We start from the raw sequence: 22414 nt of genomic DNA, 5'->3' as shown, positions 1-22414 counted from the left end.
GGTTATCTCATGAGCAATTTATGATTCAAAACTGTATTAAACACTAGTTGCTATTTTATTTGTATGGAAAGGAATGTGTATTCTTGTATGAGTAATCTGATTTCAATCAAGCTCTAATACAACCTTGTTCATCTATGAACTCAATAATTGATTCTTTTGGACTTGGAATTTATTTATGGTGTTTAATATCTTTCGTCATGCTCCTGCAGGATAGATTAGGATAGCTAGAACTAGATTAGAGTAGTTAGTAGTGTAGATAGGATTTAATACATATAGGTTAGCTATTTTATTTTTGTTGATTTAAGTCTTCCTCCCGAAGCAATCTATCAACGCATTTAACAGTTTACGGGGTCCCTTAAAACCCGTTGGAACTAGCCATTCCAAACAAAAGTAGGTCTAATTGGGGCTTGTGATCGGGTTAGTTCCCCTTGTTGGTATAGCGAACATTCGCCATGTCAACAGACCCCCACCATTGTTTCTTTCAGTTTTTTAGTTTCCTTATTTGTAGCAAAATTTACTATTTTTGGCAGTTTTTTAGTTTCCTTATTTGTAGCAAAATTTACTATTTTTGGCAGTTTTTTGGGTCCTGAACTTCCAGATCCATTTTGAGGCCCTAAACGATGTTTTTTGGGAAAATCTGGAGTAATAAGGGTCATTCACTAATGTTTCTCACTCAAAAGTTGTAGTCCTCAGATATATATTTCTAACGTGGTATTGTGCATGTCAAACGAAGATCGTATGCCAAAGTTACGACCTCGGGAAGTTGATGTACCAATTTACCAAAACGGGGCCCATAATTTGGTGCTTCATCTCCTAGGGTTAGGTTTTTGGATGTTTAGGGTTTTCCATTATTTCTCAATAATGAATAGGCCTTGGAGCCTCATTGTAACACAATTCAGAGGCATGTAGCCACCACATCTCTTCTTAGAGATAAGCTACCATAACCCGAGCTAGTCTTATTTCCATTCTATTTGTAAACATATTTCAGTATTTGATATTAATGAAATGAAGTGCTATTTCTATTGCATATTTTTATTTATGGTTATATTTGTAATTTGTTTCATTCCTGTTTAAATCCGGATCATCCATTCTGATGAAGAAATCATGGAAGCCATGACCATTCCTGATTATCCTTGGGATGATATGCACCATTGTGCATACTTCCTTTCGCAAAAAACCCATGACCAATATGATGTGGAGTCAAAATACTTCATTCATAGTGAATTTGATTGGTTTAGAAATCCTATTCCTTCACTAGATTCTTTTGAAGAAGGAAACATGGATACAGTTTCCCCTACCATTAGAATTAACATTTCAAATAAACCAGGGATCGAAGAGAATATCATCTTGAGGGCACAATGCACCCCAAAATAAATTGTTTGTTACACCAAGTTATTCAAAGAATTCAGTGATGTTTTCACCTGGTCTTATTATGAAATTCCCAGACTTGATCCCTCCATGTTTAAACATCACAATCACACTTGGCTTGATGCCATACCCATCCACCAAAAGAAAATTCTTATCCATCCTTCCAAATGTGAAGCTATTAAGGCTGAAATTGGAAAGCTCAAGTAGGTTGGTTTCATATATCCCATTGAATACAACAAATGGGTGTCAATCCTTCTCCCATTCTTAAGAAACAAGGCACCATTCATGTCTTCACAAAGTTCAATGATATGAACAAAGCTTGTCCCAAATACAACTTTTCCACAGCATTCATCAACCAGGTCATTGATGTGTGTGCAGGGCATGAGTTTCCATCCTCTATGGATGGATTCTCTGGATATAACCAGATACGTATATGTTATGGTGATCAACTTAAAACCGCCTTCACTAGTCCGTGGGGAGATTTCTCTTACAAGGTTATGCCTTTCAGTTTAAAGACTTTTCGGGCCACTTTTCAGCGTGCCATGTCCTATTGTTTTCACGACTTGGCTCACATTATCCTTGTACATCTAGATGATCTCACTACTCATTTGAAACTTCAGTCGTAACAACTTCATGACTTGCATACCATGTTCCTTCGATTTCACAAGAAGTATAACATCTACCTCAACCCCCTTAAGTGTGTCTTTTGCATCCCTCTTGGCTGACTTTTGGGATTCATTGTGTGAGAAGATGGTATCACTCTTGACCCTCACCAATTAAAAATCCTCCAAGGCAAAGATAACGTTCTTCATAAGCTTGTTCCTGACTATACCCCAACCTCTCATTGGTTTCTTAGACTCCTTCGCTCTAACATTCCATTTGTTTGGGATGACCAAGCTCAATAGTCTTTCGATGGCCTCAAACATGATCTGACTTGTGGTCTCTTGATTAGTCGACATAAATTTGAGAGGCAGTTCATATTTTACATCTTTGCGTCCACCTATTCGGTCGTTTGGGTCCTCATACAAGAAGATTTTGCATGCAATGAACATGTCATATACTATGTCAGTAAGAATCTTAACAGTCCCATGAAGAAAAGTTGGAATTGGCTGTTGTGTTCTCTTTTCAAAGCTTCATCATTATATCCTTACATGTACCACCAAAGTTGTGACCAATTCCAACCCCATCGCTTTATTTTGAGGTGACAGATCATTAACACAAAGTATGCCCATTGGATAATTATCCTTCAAGAATTCGATCTCAAATTTGTCACACCCAAGAGTAAGAAAGTTTAGCCCTTTCTAAACTCATTTATGAATATCCCACTGGTACACTGGATCTGTTGGTAAATGATGACCTTCAGGATGAACACTTGTACGCCATTACTACGGATGATCCTTGGTATGTCGACATCCTTACCTATCTACGAACCCAAAAATTCTCCCCCCACCTCACTCATGATGATCGAAAACGTATTCAAAATCAAGCCCCTCGCTACCTCCTCATCGGTGATGATCTTTATCGTCGCAGCGTTGACACAATCTTTTATCATTGTCTCACCCATGTTGAAGCTGAGCAAGTGCTCAATGCCTTCCATGGTGGCGCTTATGATGGTCAACTCTTCAGAATGGCCACTGCCTAGAAAATCATGCGTGCCAGATACTTTTGGCTTTCCCTATTTAGCGATTATATTGAGGTAGTCAAACACTATCACAATTTCCAGTTATTTTCCCCTAAGGCGCGAGCTCCACTTGCTCCCCTTCCATCCCGTCATCGCAGCCAATCGTTTCTATAAATGGCTATTGACTTTATGGAGTGTTAACCTCCATATGCTAATAACCATAAGTATATTATCTTGACCATCAATTATATTACCAAATGGGCTGAATCCATGCCAATGTTCAATAACACCGCGACTACTATAGCTTGCTTTTTCTTTAACCATATTATCTCTAGATTTCGGGTTTGAAAATAATTGGTATCTGACCATGGCTAACACTTTGAAGATGAGATATGGCGTGCGTTATCCTCTTTGTTGGGCTTCCAACACAAATATTCATCATATTATTACCCCCCAGGCAATGGCCAAGTTGAAGCTGTGAACAAAATCCTTAAGACTATGCTTCAATGGACGGTGAATAAAAATAAGACCAACTAGCATTTAATGCTCTTCCTCACTCCGTGGGCCTATAGAACTTCATTCAAAACTGCCATCAGGTTCACTCCTTTCCACCTTATTTTTAGAGAGGAGGAAGTCTTATAAATTGAGTGTGAAACTCCTTCCCTTCACCTTTCCGTTGAACTCCTCCAGGACACCCAACCTCTAGAAAACTGACTTATCATGCTTGAGCACGCCAACGAATACCACCGCGTTTCTTTGAAAACCATTGAAGAAGCCAAAAAGCGCACCAAATATCAGTATGACTGCAAAGTCTAGCCTTGTACCTTCCATGAAGGCGACCTTGTTCTTGTTTATGACCCAACTCATGATGTCTTTGGGGCATGAAAAGTTTGAACCATTATTGCTAGGACCTTACATCATCTATAAGTGTTTGAGAAAAGGGGCATACCTTTTTTAGGGTCTAGAAGGGGAAATCATTTCCAATCCTCGAAATGCACTCTACCTCAAGAAATTTCACCCATATAATTTCCCATTTAAATGCATGTATCTCTTTCCTTCTTCTTCATTTTAGGTAGTTTTCATTCCCCACCATCTTATACATTTCCTTCTTATGTCTTTTAGATGGGTCCATCATCCACGCCTTATATAGGTTATTCCAATGGTGCGAGTCACTTCACTAGGAATCTAGCCTCGGTAGTGTTGTACCTTAGGAAACCAATTTCCTGGCTATGTAGAAATTGTGCCTAAGACATTAATAATTTATTATGCTTGTCACTTGTATCTCTGTTCAATTCCTTATTTGAAGAGTCTGAAGGACTTGACCTTAAATTCTCAATATTTAGATGACTTAGAAAGTTTCAAAATGCCATGTGATGCTGAATATGAATGCGATGAGAAGAATATGTAAGGAAATTACAGACAATATGTTGTGTTTAACAGGAACTATTCTCTGTAATTTAGAGGAAACATATGAAAGGAGGTTTTAAATATGGGAGTGCCTTTAAGGATTTTAACTTCATTTACATCAGCAAATAAAGACTTGTTGCTTCATTACCATATTTAAAGAGATGAATAAATAGAAATGATGCACAATTGAGAAATAACAAAATCGTACCCAGCATGTATGGAAACTCTTGATTCTTTTATTAATCATCTATCTATCAAGTACCAAATAGCGTTGTCTCTAGGTTCTTCAAAATTTGAACCCCTTCTCTCTAAATTTTCCTTTTTTATATACATTATGAGACAGTTGGTAGTCACCAAAACTGTCAAACTACTTAACTATTTCCCTAACTATCTAAAGTAAAAATTATTACAGAATATTACATAGAGGGTAAAAGACACCTCATTCTAAAGAACATAAAATAACAGGAAGTAACAAAAATTAGAAGATGATGTCCATTCTCTGTTTGAATCTGTATCTTGAGCCTTAACGGAGCAATGGATGAAGGGCAGAAGGCTTTGGGAGCACTGCAGGGGTTAAAGAATGTATGGGAGCCTCAATAAGGTTGAACCCCTGCGGTAATTTCTGGACACACATTTCGGTCAACCGTGCTAACATCACGGTCAACTGCAGAGGTTGAGCTTTGATTAACCTTCGTGCTCATTGCTTCTGTAGCGCACCTTAAAGTACTTATCAAGCTATCACTTGATCGCACTTCTTGAACCTGCATGACATTTAAACAATGGGTCGGGCCCATGGAACTTAAAAGAATTAACATTCTGGTTCATAAACCTGTCGCATCCACTTTTTCAACGCACCTTTGACTCCCATATGGACCCGATAGGACATAAAAACTGTATTTAATGATTTATCGGGTTTGAGTTTAAAGACAAAAACTGCTGACTTGCCAACCTGATATTTGGACCCAATAGGAAATAAAAATTGCCATTAATGATTTATCGGGTCTGATTAAAAGATGGAACTTGATTACTTTCTAACCTGATATCCGTCGGATCTTGTCTCTTTCGATGGACAACTGAGATTGGCTCGGACTTGAGTGAATTTAAACTGTGTTTGATACACCGTCATGTTCGATCTCCGAAATAAACCCATTCTCGTTAACTATGCAATTGTCTTTGGATCTGTGGCCTGTTGATCAGACAGCCCATATCTTCTCGTGGGTTATCACTTTCAAAGCCATTGAAAATATAAAATCAACCATTTCGTTCATATTTTTTTTTTTTTCTTTCATTTTGTAATAAAACTGAAATAACAATGGACAATGGATGCTACAACATCTGGCTCCACCTGGGGATAGTGCTTTTTCCACATAAGCACTAAGAACCATAGATCAATGCCTTCACCTCGGGCATGGAGTCATATATTTCTTAATCAATTTAAATTCTATGGCATTTGTACATTGATTTCACTCTGGTATCTACAATGATAAGATGCTTATGCTTCAGAACTAGAAGTAATGCTTGAGGTACTACCCATTGACAGGCAGCTGTAGAGTTTCACCATCAATATTCTCAAGAAGGAAAGTGTTATTGGACCTTGCTTCAACAATTCTAAAAGGGCCATACCAGAGAGGATCAAACTTCCCATGCTTACCCTTATCTTCTCTTCTGGTATCCCATCTTAATACTAGGCCTGCAAACTTTAAAGTCAATCTCTTTGGATTTTCTGTCAAAAATAATTTTCATCGTTGATTGATACGTAATCAAGTTGTCTCTTACCTTGTCCCTGTTCTCACTTAGCTCCACTGCTTTATTCGTTCTTCTTATCAAAGCATTGGGTTCTTCTTTTGCCTCCTAAATCATTGCAATCATAGGCTTCACAAGTTGAGTTGGAAACATAGCCTGAGTTCCATATACTAATTCAAAAGGTTATTTGCTTGTAGACCTTCTTGTAGTCACTCTAGCAGCCCATAGAGAAAACTTTAACTTTGAATCACAGTCTTTTTGGTTCTCTGCAATAGTTTTCTTAAGGATCTCCATCAAAGTTTTGTTAGTGGATTCAGCTAATCCATTTCCCTGTGGATGATAAGCTGTTGAATGGGACAAAACAACATTATACTTTTGAAAAAAAGAAATAAAATTACTTGATTTGAAGACTTGAGCATTGTTTGTTATGATTTTTATGGGGGATCCAAATCTGCTGAAAATATTCTCCTCTAAGAACTTCATCACCACCTCATAATTTTCCCTCTTAGTAGGTATGGCTTCTACCCACTTGGTGAAGTAATCAGTAGCTGTGAGAACCCACTTGTGTTGTCCACTTGAAGGTGGGTTAATATCTCCAACAAAGTCCAATCCCCATTGTCTGAATGGTTCCTCTATGAAGACTGGGATCAAAGGCAAGGGAGCTAACCTCTTCTTCTCTGCAAAAAACTGACACTTCTAGTAGCTTCTGACAAACTTATACAAATAAAGTAGGCCAATAAAATCCTATCTGAAGGATTTTATGTGCAGTAACTTTCCAACTGTAATGTCCTCCACATAAGCCCTCATGATGATCTTTGATTGCCTTTGTAAACTCATCTTCTGTTAAACATAGAAACAAAATTCCTGCAGGATCCTTTCAGTATAATCTACCTTCCATAATCACATATGGTTGTGATTTGATATTTAATGCTCTATAATTTTTTCTATCCAAGGATTGGGGACAGGAGAGAAAACACAAATAATGGACTATATGTTTGTACCATTTCGAACATAAAAATTTATACCTAATCTTCATACCTGGATATGGCTTTTCTTCATTTTCTTCAGTTGTTCCTTCATCCACAAGTGTCAGCAAGTTGATTCCCAATGCCTGAAAGTTCAACTTTGTCAACATTTTTGCCAATCCTTGCCCTTTCACCAACTTTGTGGGTTTTATGTCCAAGTCATACTCTTGGATCTTAGCTATCCATTTTCCTCTTTTGCCTTCTACATCTACCTGTACTAATACATCTTTTATTGCAACATTTGGCACATAAGAAATGATATGTGACTGCAACTCATAAGTTCTAAAGGCTTTTAGGGCTTTTACCAAAGCATACACCTACTTTTCAAGAATATTATACTTTAGCTCAGCATCCCTGAGAATCTTGCTAAAGAATGCAACAGGCTTCTCCTTATCTTCATCATTCTTCTGCAGCAAGACAACAACTATTGAATTCGATAATGCAAATGAAAAAACTTGGAAAGGCTTTTGATAATCAGGGCTCATTAGGACTGGATCTACCTGCAATGCTTCTTTAATCCTGGAAAATGATTCTCTAGCTTCCTTGGTCCAATGCACTTCATTCTCCTTCTTCAACATATTAGTAATTTCTTTTACAATTTCTGCATAATTGGACACAAATCTCCTTAAGAAGTTTATTTTTCCCAGAAATTTTTGAATATCCTTTTTACTCCTAGGCAATGGTATTTTTTGCACATCTTGTACTCTTGTTGGATCTATCTTCATTCCATCTATAGAAACAATGTACCCCAATAGTTTTCCCTCTTCCAGAGAAAAAATGGTTTTCTTGGGATTTAAGGAAAGCTCAAAACTTCTACATTTTTCAAAATTATTTTTTCAGATGGTCCAGATGTTCTTCATCAGACTTTGAGAAAACAATAATATCATCCAAATATATTACTAAAAACTTATCTCTCACAAAAGCAACGTCCATAGCCCTCTGAAATGTAGCACCTGCATTCATCAATCCAAAAGGCATTCTGGCATACATAAAGGTTCCCCAGGGAGTTGTGAATGTTGTCTTCTTCTGATCTTCCCTATCCATAGCCACCTGGTTATACCCAGAGAATCCATCCAGCATTGACATTCTAAAAGATCATGTTACCTTCTGCAACACATGATCCATTTTAGGCAATGGATAATTATCTTTCAAGGAAGCCCTGTTGAGATTTTTGAAGTCCACACATAACCTTATCTCTCCATTTTTCTTTCTTACAAGCAATAAATTAGCCACCCAATCAGAGTACCTGAGTGGAACTATTATTTTGGCATCAAGCAACTTCTGACCTCTTTTTCAATTGACAGTAGAAGCATAGGACTTATCTGTCTAAGCTTATGTTTAAAGGGTTTAATTCCCTCCTTCAAGGGGACCTTGTGCTGAATAGTATTTACATCGTATGTTTTGAGATCCTCATAGGACCATGCAAAGACATCAACATTGTCCTTGAAAATTTTAATATATCTCTCCTGATAATTAGGTGAAACTCCACTGAATAATTTGACTAGCCTTGGTTCCTCCTGAGTTCCAATATTATGATCTTGAATGTGTTCATCCTGTGAAATTTTTCTTAAGTCAACAGCCACATCATTGGGATTAAAAAGCCTTTCAAGAGGGACAAGTCCCTTTGGCAGAATATTATCTTTCAATTGAAAAACTTTTTGATTAGCTATTGAATCTTTTAAACCACTAACTTTTGCGACTTCTGTTGTTTCATCTTCATCCTAATCAATTTCTGTGCCCTGAAACTCTTCAACCATAGTAAAAAATTCTTTAATCTGCTGATCATCTTCAAAAACTTTCCAATATTTAACATTATCAGGAACAGAAGGTTTGTGCCTCATTTCTACCTCATATCTTAGTTTTGGATTAATAGGAGGCCTAAAGGTACTAGCAGCCACAGCCAATGAATCTACTAATATGTTCCCATCCCTTGGAATAAATTGAATGTTAAAAGCTCCGAAGAATTTCTCAACCGAATCCCATACTTCATTTCTGTATGCCCTAAGCCTAGGTGTTTTTTTTTACAGTGATTTTTTATTTGTTTTATAATCAGCTCTGAACCTCCAAAAGCAGAAATTGACTTAATTCCCATATGTTTAGTTGTTTGCAGAGCAATAATCAAGGACTCATATTCTGCCACATTGTTTGTTGCTTCAAACTCCTATTTAAAGGAAAAAGGGAACATAATACCTCCAGGTGAAATTAGAAGGAAACAAGCACCTGTTCCTTCCTTGGAATAGGCTCCATCAAAGAAGCATTTCCACACTCCTTCAGTTTGTAGCTCTGTAATTACATTGGCTAAAGCAAGCTTCTTCTGATTATCTTCAGCCAACTCTGCATTATCATGCAACATGAAGCAAGCAAAGTCATATTTCTCCTCGCTATATACAGGTGAATTGCTTGCTCCATTTTTTTAATTGTTTTTAAAAATCTAGTTTCTTTGTACAACCTCCTCTCTTCCCCACCAAAAGTCGGTATAACAGCATATGTAAAATCTAGTCTCAAAAGACCACCCAATTTATCCCCCCATGACATAGATAGTAGCATTCCAAATCTAGTTGGGATATGTGTTACTGCTACATCCATTACCAAGCTTCTAGCTGGGATTTGGGCTAGTGACACCACCAGATCCTTAATGACCCCGAGACACTTGACTTTGTTTGAATCAAAAGAGTACAAGTCTCTATAGGGTTTGGTAACTTGTAGATTTAATTGCTTCATCACTGACAATGGCATAAGGTTGTGTGAAGCTCCTGAATCAAACATACAATTATGCTGGAGGAAATCATGGATTAATAAGGAAATATAAAAAGGATGTGTTGAAGGATCTACTTCCTCTACATGTGGACCAAAAACCACTACTGGTTTATCTTCCTGCAGATTTACAATGTCATTTATATCCATATTTTCTTTTAAATTAATAAACTCAGAATCTCCCTTTGATAAACTGGTGTTTTTGCTAATTCTGTAAGGGGGGCTTGAATTATAACCTTTTCCAACTCTTTAGTAAGACTAAACAAATGACCCTGTTTAGCATTCTTTTCATTTTCATCTTCACCTTTCTTCATGACTAAAATTACTTGGGGAATTGAAACAAGTTTCTCCAAAGAAATTTTTCCACTTTGGTCTTGAGAAGACTCAACTTGAAGTATTTGTGTCTTGCAATTTGCATTCTGTTGCTGCTTTCCTTTATTTACTTGTTTTGCAGGCTGAGATTCTTGTGGAGTCGCCTTTGGTGAGGAAGCTGGAACTTGTTTCTCACTTTCATTTTCTTGACTTCTTGATCTTTTCCTTGACCTTAAATCATATTTCTTATGTAGTTCTACCTGCATAAAATCAGAGAATTTCTTCCAATATTCATAAATTTTATTTTCATCATAAATGGCATCTATTTCGGCATATTCATAATCTTCTCCTTCAACACCAAGTTAATCTTCATCTACTGCATATAACGTAGAAATTTGATCTTCATGATCCCTAGGGTGCTCTAGTACTTCACCAGGATCTACCTCTATATACAATGGTGCTTGAATCTGATCTTGTTCTTTTCTCTCCTTTTGCAAGATTTGCAAAGGTTGTCTTCTGTATTGAGGATTAAAGTTCTTATTATATTATGTTTACCTCTAAGAATTATTATTTTCCCACTTAACTTAATCAATTTATTTGACAAAGTTTTAATTATATTACTCATATCCTCTAATGTTTGACTGTGAGAGGATTCTATCTTTATCTTTCCCTTGTCTTGGATAGGCTGTGCCTTTAGTGCTTTGCCTGCAGCCACCATATTTGCTTCTATCTCTAATGCATCTGTTTGGATCTGATCAAGGGTTGGGGATCTTCTTTCCCTTAATGTGAATCCAAAATTTGACTCAAAATCCCCTGCAAAAGTTATTTTTGCACCAGCAAGAGGGGGCTTAATCTCCACTGGAAGACTATTGTACAATTTATTAAATCTTCTGACAAATTCAACTACAGTTTCATCAGATTTCTTCTTTATAGCATTAAACTTTGTTAGTGAATACCCATGGTCTCTTTTTTCTCCCCATCTCTGGGTGAATAGGTGTTCCATCTCTTCCCAAGAAGGAATAGAGTTATTAGGAAGCCCTTTAAACCATTTTCTTGCTTGTCCATCCAAGGATTGAAAAAAAGTCTTAGAACAACATCTAGATGTTCAACATTTAGGTTTTCTGCAAAATTACAAAATACCGATACATGATTCTCTGTTTTTTTTTCATCTTCCCCTATAAAATGAGGAAGAATCTTGAGGTATTCTTGTGGCATTTGATGCAATGGTTGTGCCAGTTGAAGAGGTGCATACCTATTCATCAAGAATGTAGGTGTTTCCATTTTTTCTCCCAAATTTATTGAACCTTGATTACCAACAGATGTGGAACCTGAATGAGGGGTAAATGGAGTGTGCATAGGTGGTAATGTAGTTATAGGTTCAGGTTGAAAAATTATAGCAGATAATGGAAAAGTAACAGACTCTAAATACTACTCTTGACAGTTGGGTTCTTGAAATGAATATGATGAAAAAAGTGACTCTTGATCAGATGAATGTTTGGGTGAGTTGTTGCTTGATGCAGACAGTGTAGGAATCGGTGTAAGTGGGGTTTTAGACCTTCCAACCTTCTTAGAAACTAGCCTTTCAAGATCTGAAAGGGCTTGAACCTTCTGTTGTGAGGTGTCTGATCTTGTATGGGTCTTCCTGGAGCCAGAGTTATTGCTTTTATCCAAAACAACCAAAAATTCCTCCTCACTGAACAACTAGAGGAAACTATTGAAAACCCAGGGAAAAGTGTTCTTGTCTTCTCTCCCCGGCAATGGCGCCAATTAATGTTGTACCTTAGGAAACCAATTTCCTGGCTGTGTAGAAATTGTGCCTAAGACATTAATAATTTATTATGCTTTTCACTTGTATCTCTGTTCAATTACTTATTGGAAGAGTCTAAAGGACTTGACCTTAAATTCCTAATGTTTAGATGACTTAGAAAGTTTCAAAATTCCATGTGATGCTGAATATGAATGCGATGAGAAGAATATGTAAGGAAATTATAGACAATATGTTGTGTTTAACAGGAACTATTCTTTGTAATGTAGAGGAAACATATGAAAGGAGGTTTTAAATATGGGAGCACCTTTAAGGATTTTAACTTCATTTACATCAACAAATAAAGACCTGCTGCTTCATTACCATATTTAAAGAGATGAATAAACAGAAATGATGCATAATTGAGAAATAACAAAATCGTACTTAGCATATATGGAAACTCTTTATTCTTTTATTAATCATCCATCTATCAAGTACCAAATAGCGTTGTCTCCAAATTCTTCAAAATTCGAACCCCTTATCTCTAAATTTTCCTTTTTTTTAATACTTTATGAGACAGTTGGTAGTCACCAAAACTGTCAAACTACTTAACTATTTCCCTAACTGTCTAAAGTAAAAATTATTATAGAATATTACATAGAGGGTAAAAGACACCTCATTCTAAAGAACATAAAATAACAGGAAGTAATGGAAATTAGAAGATGATGGTCGTTCTTTGTTTGAATCTATATCTTGAGCCTTAATGGAGTAGTGGATGAAGGGCAGAAGGCTTTGGGAGCACTGCAGGGGGTAAAGAATGTATGGGAGCCTCAACGAGGTTGAACCCCTGCGGTGATTTCTGGCCACACATTTTGGTCAACCATGCTAACTTCATGGTCAACTGCGGAGGTCGAGCTTTGATTAACCTTCGTGCTCATTGCTTCCCCGTAGTGCACCTTAAAGTACTTATCAAGCTATCACTTCTGTTATCACCCAGTAATTTCCCAAGGTTAAGGAAAGATATCACCGGGGTAGCCACAAACCAACTTTTAGGCTTAGGCTCTAGCCAACCTAAGTCTAGAGAGGGCTCTCTCTATATGATTTAGCTTTGTTTGATGGGATATTAGGTTAGTTATGGAAGTTCAGGGGGGTTTCGATTTGTGTTGAAGATTGGGTGGTGGAATTCTTGGAGCGGATGGATAGAGCTAGGTCTTCAAGCCATTGGGCTATGCAGTCAACAAATGGATATCATAACTAGACCAGATCATTAAAGGGAATGTTCACAGGGCAGGCTAGCAAAGCAAAATGCAAATCTTTAGGCCTAATGGGTGAAGTAATTCTAAATAGGGTGAAATGGAACTTAAGAATCCTTGGAATGGGATGAGAATGAAGAACAAAGGATGATCATGAACAAAAGGAAATTAAGAATCCTTTGCTATAGATCAGAGGAGAAACTACAGAAGCTAAGGAGCAGTTAAGAGTTCCCTAGCTAAGATAGTTTGGGAGAAAACATTCAGAATGTAAAACAACCAAGACATAGTGCATTAAGCAATTTCTGAAATATCATTCCTTGTTATAAATTTAGATTATAGAAATTTACACAAAAGATTATGGAAAAAACATAAGAAAAATAACATTGAACATAGGAGAATACTTATTTGTATTTCGTTTTACACAAGAATCCTATAAAATATTTGATATTTATTCCTTGATCCAGCAAGCCAATCCAGTCATTGATACAATAGAACTCTAGTTTGAGAGAAAACGTCTTTAGAAATGTCTTGAAATCCCCAAAAATACTTCAAATGAAGAAGTATTTATACAAATTCTAAATTGAAATATCTTGAAAAAATATCAAGATTGGTTTTACAAATATCTCAAATTGTTTTACATTAATAGAACTTAAATAAAGGAAACTCAAAACTAATGAATCTATTTGGCACTATATTTATGGATTGAGGGTGAAAAAGGAGAGAAAGTTGAATTTGATAGCAACTCTTAATTGATGATGAGGCATCCAAGTCACTAACTGCATCCTTTCTTTGTGCATTCTGCCCCAACAATTCTGCAACATTAGGGTCCATTGATACCTTTGTATATCTCAATCTGAGAAAGATATGTACAAAGTGAAAGCGGTTATTGTAGATAAGTATGTTATGGAGATAAACCTCTCTCAGTTTCCCAAAATGTAGCTCCCGCTGTTCACAATATTCTCTGGAAAACAATGTCAAAAACAGGACTTTGCATAGAACGAAACATAGGCTCTGATGAAATGGATTTATCTCCCTTTTTGTAATACTTGTGTAAAAAGTGAGATAGGTTTCTGTATATTGGCCTTTTTGAAACACAAAACTTCTCTAGTTTCACAAAATGCATCTTGGATTGGCCACAATAGTTTCTGCAAAATTATGACTTAAATAGGAAATTTCTAGAAAATGTACCATTTCTGCTCTGTTTTTCCATCTTTTAACATTAAATTTCTTTTAGCTATTTTTCACTTTTACTTTGGATAAACTTCATTGTTGCTATGAAAGTGTTTTTATCTCTGTTTAACCCTTACTGCCTCCATGTTTACTTTTACCGCTATGTTTTTTCATCTATCTTCACTTTGACATGAATCTGTATGCTTTGTAACTGTCTTCCCTTCTGTTTGTCTTCATGCTAGTTGATTTACTTGACTTGGTCTTCGATCTGATACTCTTTAACCTTGATAAACTTTGACTATTATTTACTGTGTCCTTTTACCTTCACTGTATATTTTAGGTTTTTACTGTCTATTTCAACAGTAAATCATTTAATTCCATGTTTCCTCTGCTTGTCTTTTAACTGTATGTTCTATTTTCCATATCTGTTTGAATAGATTTTATAACAATCTCGGAGTAAACAGGTCTTATGACTAGTATTACGACTACTTATCTAAGGTTGTAGTCTTTTGATCGCTTATAAAATAATACAAACCTTTAGGAAAACGTTGGGTTGACAGAGAGGGTCATTAATGGCTTTATCGAGCTTTATAGGTCTATGGAGTGAGTCCAAAGTTCTTTCGGGAGGTAAACCATGCTTGAATTGGTTAGCAGAGGCTTCAAGTGGCGCAAAAGGGTTACATAGGGTTTTACTGCACAAACAGGCGAAAACGAGCAAAATTGGGGTTTTCGTGTTTAAACGGGTAAAGGTTTGATTTTTTTGAATTTTGGTGCAAACTGAACAATAGACGGTTTTGTCATTTAGTGAGAGGGTGGTAAGCGGTTTATTTTGCACTGCTTTTGTGGGCTTGGTGGTATTCGGGAGGGGTCGCCCATTGAATGAAACATAGGATCGAGGGTCGTGTGGAAAAGCACTTTTTCGGGTGGGTATCGTTCGACAGATGATCCCACCCGAAATGGCTTATGAGCATTGGATGTGGGCCTTTAGATTGGATGGTGATTGCGCTGCGAACGAGCGTGGAGGGTAAAAGGGGGGGGGGATGGGTTAATTGCGGTGGTATGGTGATTAAGCATGGGTTAATGACGAACTTAGGCGGCGGGGGTGAATTGTGGAGTTTTACTTAATGTAATTGTGAATCGATCAGTTAATGATCTTTGTTGGGGTTTGGGTGAAATTTGTAGTTTTATAGTTAAAACTAGGACTAGGGATATTAATGTAAGGGATTTAATATATACATACAGGAAAGGGTATTAATGAGAATTAATATATAAAAGTTAGAAGTTAATATGAAAACGGTGGAAATGAATTGCGCTAAGCATAATGTATTTTTTGTGATTTGTTTTCTTTTCTCATATATGCATTATAACTTAGGCTAAAGTGTTTTTGTGGACTTTTGGGAAAAAGAGGTTTTACATGGGGGTGATTACTTTCCCTAGGAAAATAGTGTTTTAACCTTAGGAAAATGGGTTTTATTAGGGAAATGAGGGGGAATGAAGGGAGATGAATTTTTGATGAGGGGGAATCTAGTATTTGTTATCCTTAAGTCATTAAGCCAAGGGTCTGGTCCCTCCAGAAGTTAGAGAAATGCTCTGAGCCTATTTGACTTAAAGGATTTAAGTACTTAGAATTTATTTATGGGAAATTAGTAAAGTAAAGGGGTGAAATGAATGGGGGAAGTTAATTAATTGACTTTGTAAACCTTATGCATGCTTAATTGCCCATTCACATTTGAAACATATGTTGAAAGATAATAAATGTGCTTTTGCCTAATCAATAAACATACTTCTACAACCTTTCTTCTACTTACCCATCTACTCATCCTACCATTTTTTCTTCATTTTATTTGGGTGCATTTAGGCTAGCAAACCCTTATCCATTTTCTTTTAAAGTAGGAAACTATCTAATTCTAACCTTATATCATCCAAGGGCTCAAATTAAATTGATGAGCTCCTTTTATTACTATACCTATCTAATGATCTGCCAAGATTAAACAATTTGGTTAGATTTTATTCTTAGACTATCAACATGAAATTTAAAGCATGACATAATTAAGATTAAATAGTTTGATTAACATGGATTGTGGTATGAATAACAAGCTTCACACAATCATTATTATGCATAAAAGTAAATAGTAGTGGCATTTTGACTTGCACACTTTCATGGTATTTTGTTTTTGGGGTTCATATTTTTCAAATTTTTGGACCTTTTCTTATTCTTTTTTGTTCTTTGATTTTTTTTCTTAGGACATACCCTCGTTTCATTTTTTGATTTTTCAATATGGAAAACATTTGCAGAAAGCAAAGGTATTGTTATAGCTCCAAATCTCACTCTTATCGTTTGTGATGCTACACTCATGGCCTAGGGCAACCCCTCCTTCCAGACCTGGTCCTAAAATTTAAAAAACAGTGTTTTATCCCTTATACGCGACATTGCCCTGAGTTAAACGCGTGTATACGCAGGTAGGCATATACCCAACCCACGTATATGTATTAAAACACTTTAAAAAATATAAAACTCCTTAATTTCGGGCGGAGATCGCGGGTTTTACCTGCTGATCACCTGTTAGTGCTCGTGGCCCAACTGTTCCCAACCAACTCCCAACCAACTCCCAACTAAAAAACTACTTTGGGAGAGGTATAAAAATACCTCAAAGGGAAGGCCTAAGGGAGGAGAGAAGAGAGAGAAAGGTTATTATGCTGAGATTTTTCCCCTGACTAGGTCTGAAGTCCCTTGTGCCTTCTGCACTTCCCCATTTGTACAGGAAACCCTTGTTTCCTTGTGTGTTGATGCTCATCCACCATTTATGACATCATGGAGTAAGGCATGGAAGGAGTTTGTTAAAGGCTTGAGGCTGGACGGATCCGGAAGGAAGCTTTGCTTGGAGCCTGCGAAGGGTGACTCAGGTGAACTTATTCCTTTTCTGTACTTTATTTGTCTATAATAAAAGAAACACATGTCTTGGTTCCCGATATAAATCTTCTTTATGTTTATGATATTCATGTTGGAATATATAGGTAAATAGTTGTTTGGATTTCATAACTAACTACCTTTATTTATAACATGAAGATGGTTTCTTTATAAGGTTTTGTCCATATACTGCTGTGTTCTTTGGAATTGGTTGTTTTGCAAGACAAAAGAGAAGAAGGGAACTCCAAGAAGGGTTTGGACCCTAAGGGCCTTCTCAAACGTAGGACCTAAGGTACGTCCCCTTTACAATAGAATTTTCTTATAATAGCATAATGGCTGTGTGAATGTGTGTTTCTCTGTATAGATAACTTTCAGTCTATGGATGATTTGATCTATTTTGGGTTCGCCGATGGTGCTAGTCGGCACACTCGGAATCTTGCTTCCGCAGCTTGGATACTTTATTATCCAATTGGTCAATTGATGGTATCAAGAGGCATATGCATCGGTCCTGCTTCAAACAATATGGCTAAGTATACTGCCGTTATTAATTTATTATCCGAGGCAATCTCTTATGGGATCGACTCGTTGGTAGTGTATCTTGATTCTCAATTGATAGTGTCACAATTAAACAACATTTATTGGGTTAGGGATCCATGTTTATATTGCCAGTATTTAAGGGTGAGGTTGTTGCAAATATCATTTACTTATATTAATTATTTTCACATTCCAAGATCTTATAATTGGTTAGCTGATTCTATCGCTAATCAAGCATTAGACTAGCACATCAATCATTCATCACAATAAAATCAAGCATCAAAAAGTCAAACTGTATATATATATATATATATATATATCATAAAGCGTCTCGAGTATACATATGTGTGTCCAAAAATATACAAAATTGGGACTCAAATGCCCATAATCATGTCCGACATATCTAATGCCCTGGCTCAGGATGAGCGGCCAAGTAGGTAACTATCGCATTGTCCACACGCCGAAAAGTGCCAACCCAGTCACGTGGCATGCCAACCACATGACGCTGCATATCCTCAGGAAGGTCCTCTATGGTAGCAATCGGTACTCGGCAGCTCAGTCTCGCCAAGTGACGCTGGACATTGTGTAGAGTCTGTTCTGTATCAGCAGCCGCCTCTTCGGCTCCTCAGCCACGCCGTCCATGCCGCAGGAACCCATCTGGTCGTACCGGCCCAATGTCTAGAACATGATCATCATATCAGTCATTTGAATCTCATCAAAAATATTTTTTAAAATTCATCATTATATTTGAAAAATCCAAAAAAATCATAAAATTAAAAAATTCTTACCAATCTCGCCCCATGCTGCGTTCGGTGGTAATGCTAGATCAGGATCTCCTCGGAAATCCAGCCCAGCATAGGGGTAGTCATCTACGGTGATGATCTGCTGATCCCACCAGGTGAAGAAGTCATCATCGAAGGCAGTCCTTGGGACCTCCCCACCCCCCAGACGTTTCATCAGATCAGCCCACCAGCCCATGCGTGGATCTCGTGGGGTGCTGATGGAAACTGCTACCCTGGGGCGGAGTGCGGGAACCTTCTCGAAAAAGAAAGTACACAGGATAGTCCCATATCCAAAATTTTTGGTTTGTCCCCTCTTGATAGAAGTGAGCTGGCTCTTCATGTTGGCCAGAAGAGGAGTACACCAGTCGAACACAGTAGTGAGATAGTCAACTGCCACGCTCATGGTTAACCGTGATGCCTAGTGCAGAGAGGACGATCCGTTCACTCAAGCTATGATGAACAGGATTATCCTCAGTGATAAACTCACCACATGTGTGATGGAGATCTGGCTCCTAACCTTCTTGGGATGTCTCGGGCAATATATCTGTACGTAGTCCTCTATCGTGAGACTGCTCCGTGTCCTGCCCCAGGAATGTACTACCTCTCCCCTTCGGGAAAGACTCGTGATAAAGTAGATATCCTCCACTTCTACCCTGAGTGGCATCTGGTCAATCATAAAGGCTTCCTCCTTGACGTCCCAATAATCAATGAGCATCTCAAGCAGATGTGTGTTTGCTTTCATATTCGGCAGTTTGAAGAATTTAAGCAAACCGCATCCCCGTAGGGCATCTAAAGCTTCTAGACTGTTCATAACTTCATTATCCACCACCGCATGCTCTCTTTCACGCCACGTGACCGGCATCCTGAGAAAAAATGATTTGCAATGTCGCGTATAAGGGATAAAACATTGTTTTTTAAATTTTAGGACCAGGTCTGGAAGGAGGGGTTGCCCTAGGCCATGAGTGCAGCATCAAAAACCATAAGAGTGAGATTTGGAACTATAACAGGTATGTACATATTACAAGGCTTAACCTTAGCCATTCAAAATTATGACTCCTATTGGTATAGGAACCTAACAATGGCTCCAATTGGGGATGGAATTTCCTTATGAAATGTCAAGAACACCATTGAATAGTAGCTTGATCCATTGGGCTAATCTCACACATGTATAAGCTATATTGTATAATCTTTGTGAAAAAAAAATTTGAGCCGAAAATACACTCTTTCCTGCATACTGAAATCTGATCTAACATAAACTTGCTACTGAAAACTGAATTTTTTCAGATTGAACTCCTACCTACTTACTCTAATTAGCTTTCTGAATGTTGGTTAGGTAAAATGAGATAGCCAATGCAACCATTCAAGCATCATATACATTGGTGAATTTTGTTGCTTGTGCTTTTTTGTGATTAAAACTGAGATTCTAAAGCCAATTATAACCTTGTCAACAAATGAGAAGATAAGGAAATACTTGATTTCCTTTGTTGACTCTAGAAACTATACAAAAGGATCTTCCAAAATATACACACTATTTTTGAATTGATTTAAAAAACTGTACATCTGTTGTGGATGGCCTCCAGGCCATGAAACTGAAATATCACTTTCACCTTTATCACCCTGCATATTTTCAAACAAGCTTTGTGATGATATTTCTTCTGATTGAAATGTTTGACTGATGAAACCTTTATCATCTTGATCTTGAATCTAATTGTTAGTTAATGAAGAAAAAATTTGATTGCATTCTCTATCCAACCTATCAATTATGGGATCATGAAAAACTTGGAAGGATTGCTGCAACTTATTACTCATAGGTTCGAATGGGACTTCACAAATTTCTACAAGCTGCTCATCCTTTTCTTTAGAGTTTTCATACCACATTTCCTTTAAAAATTGAAATGATTCAAAACATGGTGGTATAGAACTTTCTTGTATTATTTGATCAGGTGTTTCAATGGAATTTGAAAATTGTAATTGTGAAACTGAAGGATCTTGATCAAGAATTTTATTGTCTTCTTTGTTGTTAATGTCAATACCTAAAGATTGCTGATTTTTTATTGCTTTAAAGTTTTCTCTAATGAACGAAAATGAAGCAAAACAAAGAGGCAAAGAAGCTTCACTTATTTCCAAATTTTATGCACTTTCTTCCTTACTTTCATAGCTGATATGAATAAGATGATCACTATTTTCAAGCTGATGAAACTGAATTTCCTTATTCCCCAAACTAGTTTTTGATTGCTCTGTAAAGTTAGTTTGGATTTGAAGAACATAATTATCATCATACTGATCATATTTAGGCAAATCATTAAAAGAGGTAATGTCATCAAACATAAAAATTATATCAACAGATTGCTTCTCCACATATTGCTCTATAATTCTATCATCTGATCTATGGTAGTTGGAAGTAGAAGGGATTTGTTCATGGCTATCAACCTCTTCTTTTTGTGAAATAAATGTGTCATGGTGATTTTGAGCAAAAAAATTATCTTTCATGGTGATATTTTGTATCCTTTCCTTTATCTTTCTTACCAAAATGTCATGTTTTACCTTTGCAATGTTGTTTTCCTCTGCTTCTGCTTTCAAATTTTCTCTTTTAATTTGCAGATTAACTTCTACATCTACTACAATGTTCTGCATCTGTTCCAGTGTTGAGGGGTTTCTTTCTCTTAGCCGAAATTCTATCTCTAGATCAAATGCTCTTGGGTAATGCAAAAGAGATGAATCAGGGGGAGGTCTTATATTTGATGGCATTGAATAATAGGCTTGATTAAATTTGTCTGAAAATTGTTATATTGTTTCTTCTAGATTTATTGTTAACTGATTATATTCTTCGATGATCACAAGAAGATTGACTTTGACTATCCATCTATCAAGGAAAATTTTGACAAACTGTTGGAAATTTGAGATGCTTGCATTATGTAAATTATTGAACCAACTCTTTACTCTACTTTGCAAAGAAAGAGCAAAATGCCTGATAATAACATCATCTTCATCAATTTCAAATAAGTCTAGATAATTCTCAAAACCTTGAATATGTTTTTGAGTAGTGATACCATTCTCTCCATCAAACCTAGGGAGATGCTTGTAATAATTGTTAGGGAAAGCATGGAGTGTAGGAGGTAAAATGAATGGTTTATATCTATCAGGAACTTTATGAGGTATAAAATATGTACAGGGATTGTATGATTAGTCTTGATTATTTGATGCTCCTCAATTGGAAAATGATCTTCATAAGAGTTAGAAGAATGTTTCGCAAATGTGTAAGGAGACTTTATATCTACAATTTTCAAAGGGAAATAATAAAAAATTAATCTAAAATATTCTCTAAAATACAATATACATTGAAGAAATTTATTAATGAGAAAGAACATAATTTCTTGGATAACAATCCAAGTTAAAAACCTGATCTTTTCATATTGTTCTTTCAGGTTCATTCCTCCAGTGGAGTCTTTATTGTGAAATTGATTTGGAGTCGTCAGGTGGATGATTTTAACCTTTGTGTGTCTAATCACTGTCCACCATCATAGATCAAATCTAAACCTGTAAAAGATTTCTGAAGAAAATGTTAGTTCTTGTTACACTAAAAAATGTCACCATGACCATTTACAGTTAGGATGACTCTATCAACAGTCATGCTACCATCTTAGGCAAGTCTTATGCCTCTGCTTTCCATGTCAAACTCCAAAAAAGAGAGAAAGTCTTTCTAAATGTATTTATCTCTGGGGACGCAGGTTCTCTCAACCTTACCTGTGGGGACGCACCCAATGTTCACAAAAACTGCGTCTTTGGACGCTCT

This window comes from Pinus tabuliformis, chromosome 9 (assembly GCF_031772625.1).
Source record: "Pinus tabuliformis cultivar Carrire ecotype Pingquan chromosome 9, CPIR1, whole genome shotgun sequence".
In the NCBI taxonomy this organism is placed as follows: domain Eukaryota; kingdom Viridiplantae; phylum Streptophyta; class Pinopsida; order Pinales; family Pinaceae; genus Pinus; species Pinus tabuliformis.
This window is presented reverse-complemented; position numbering follows the sequence as displayed.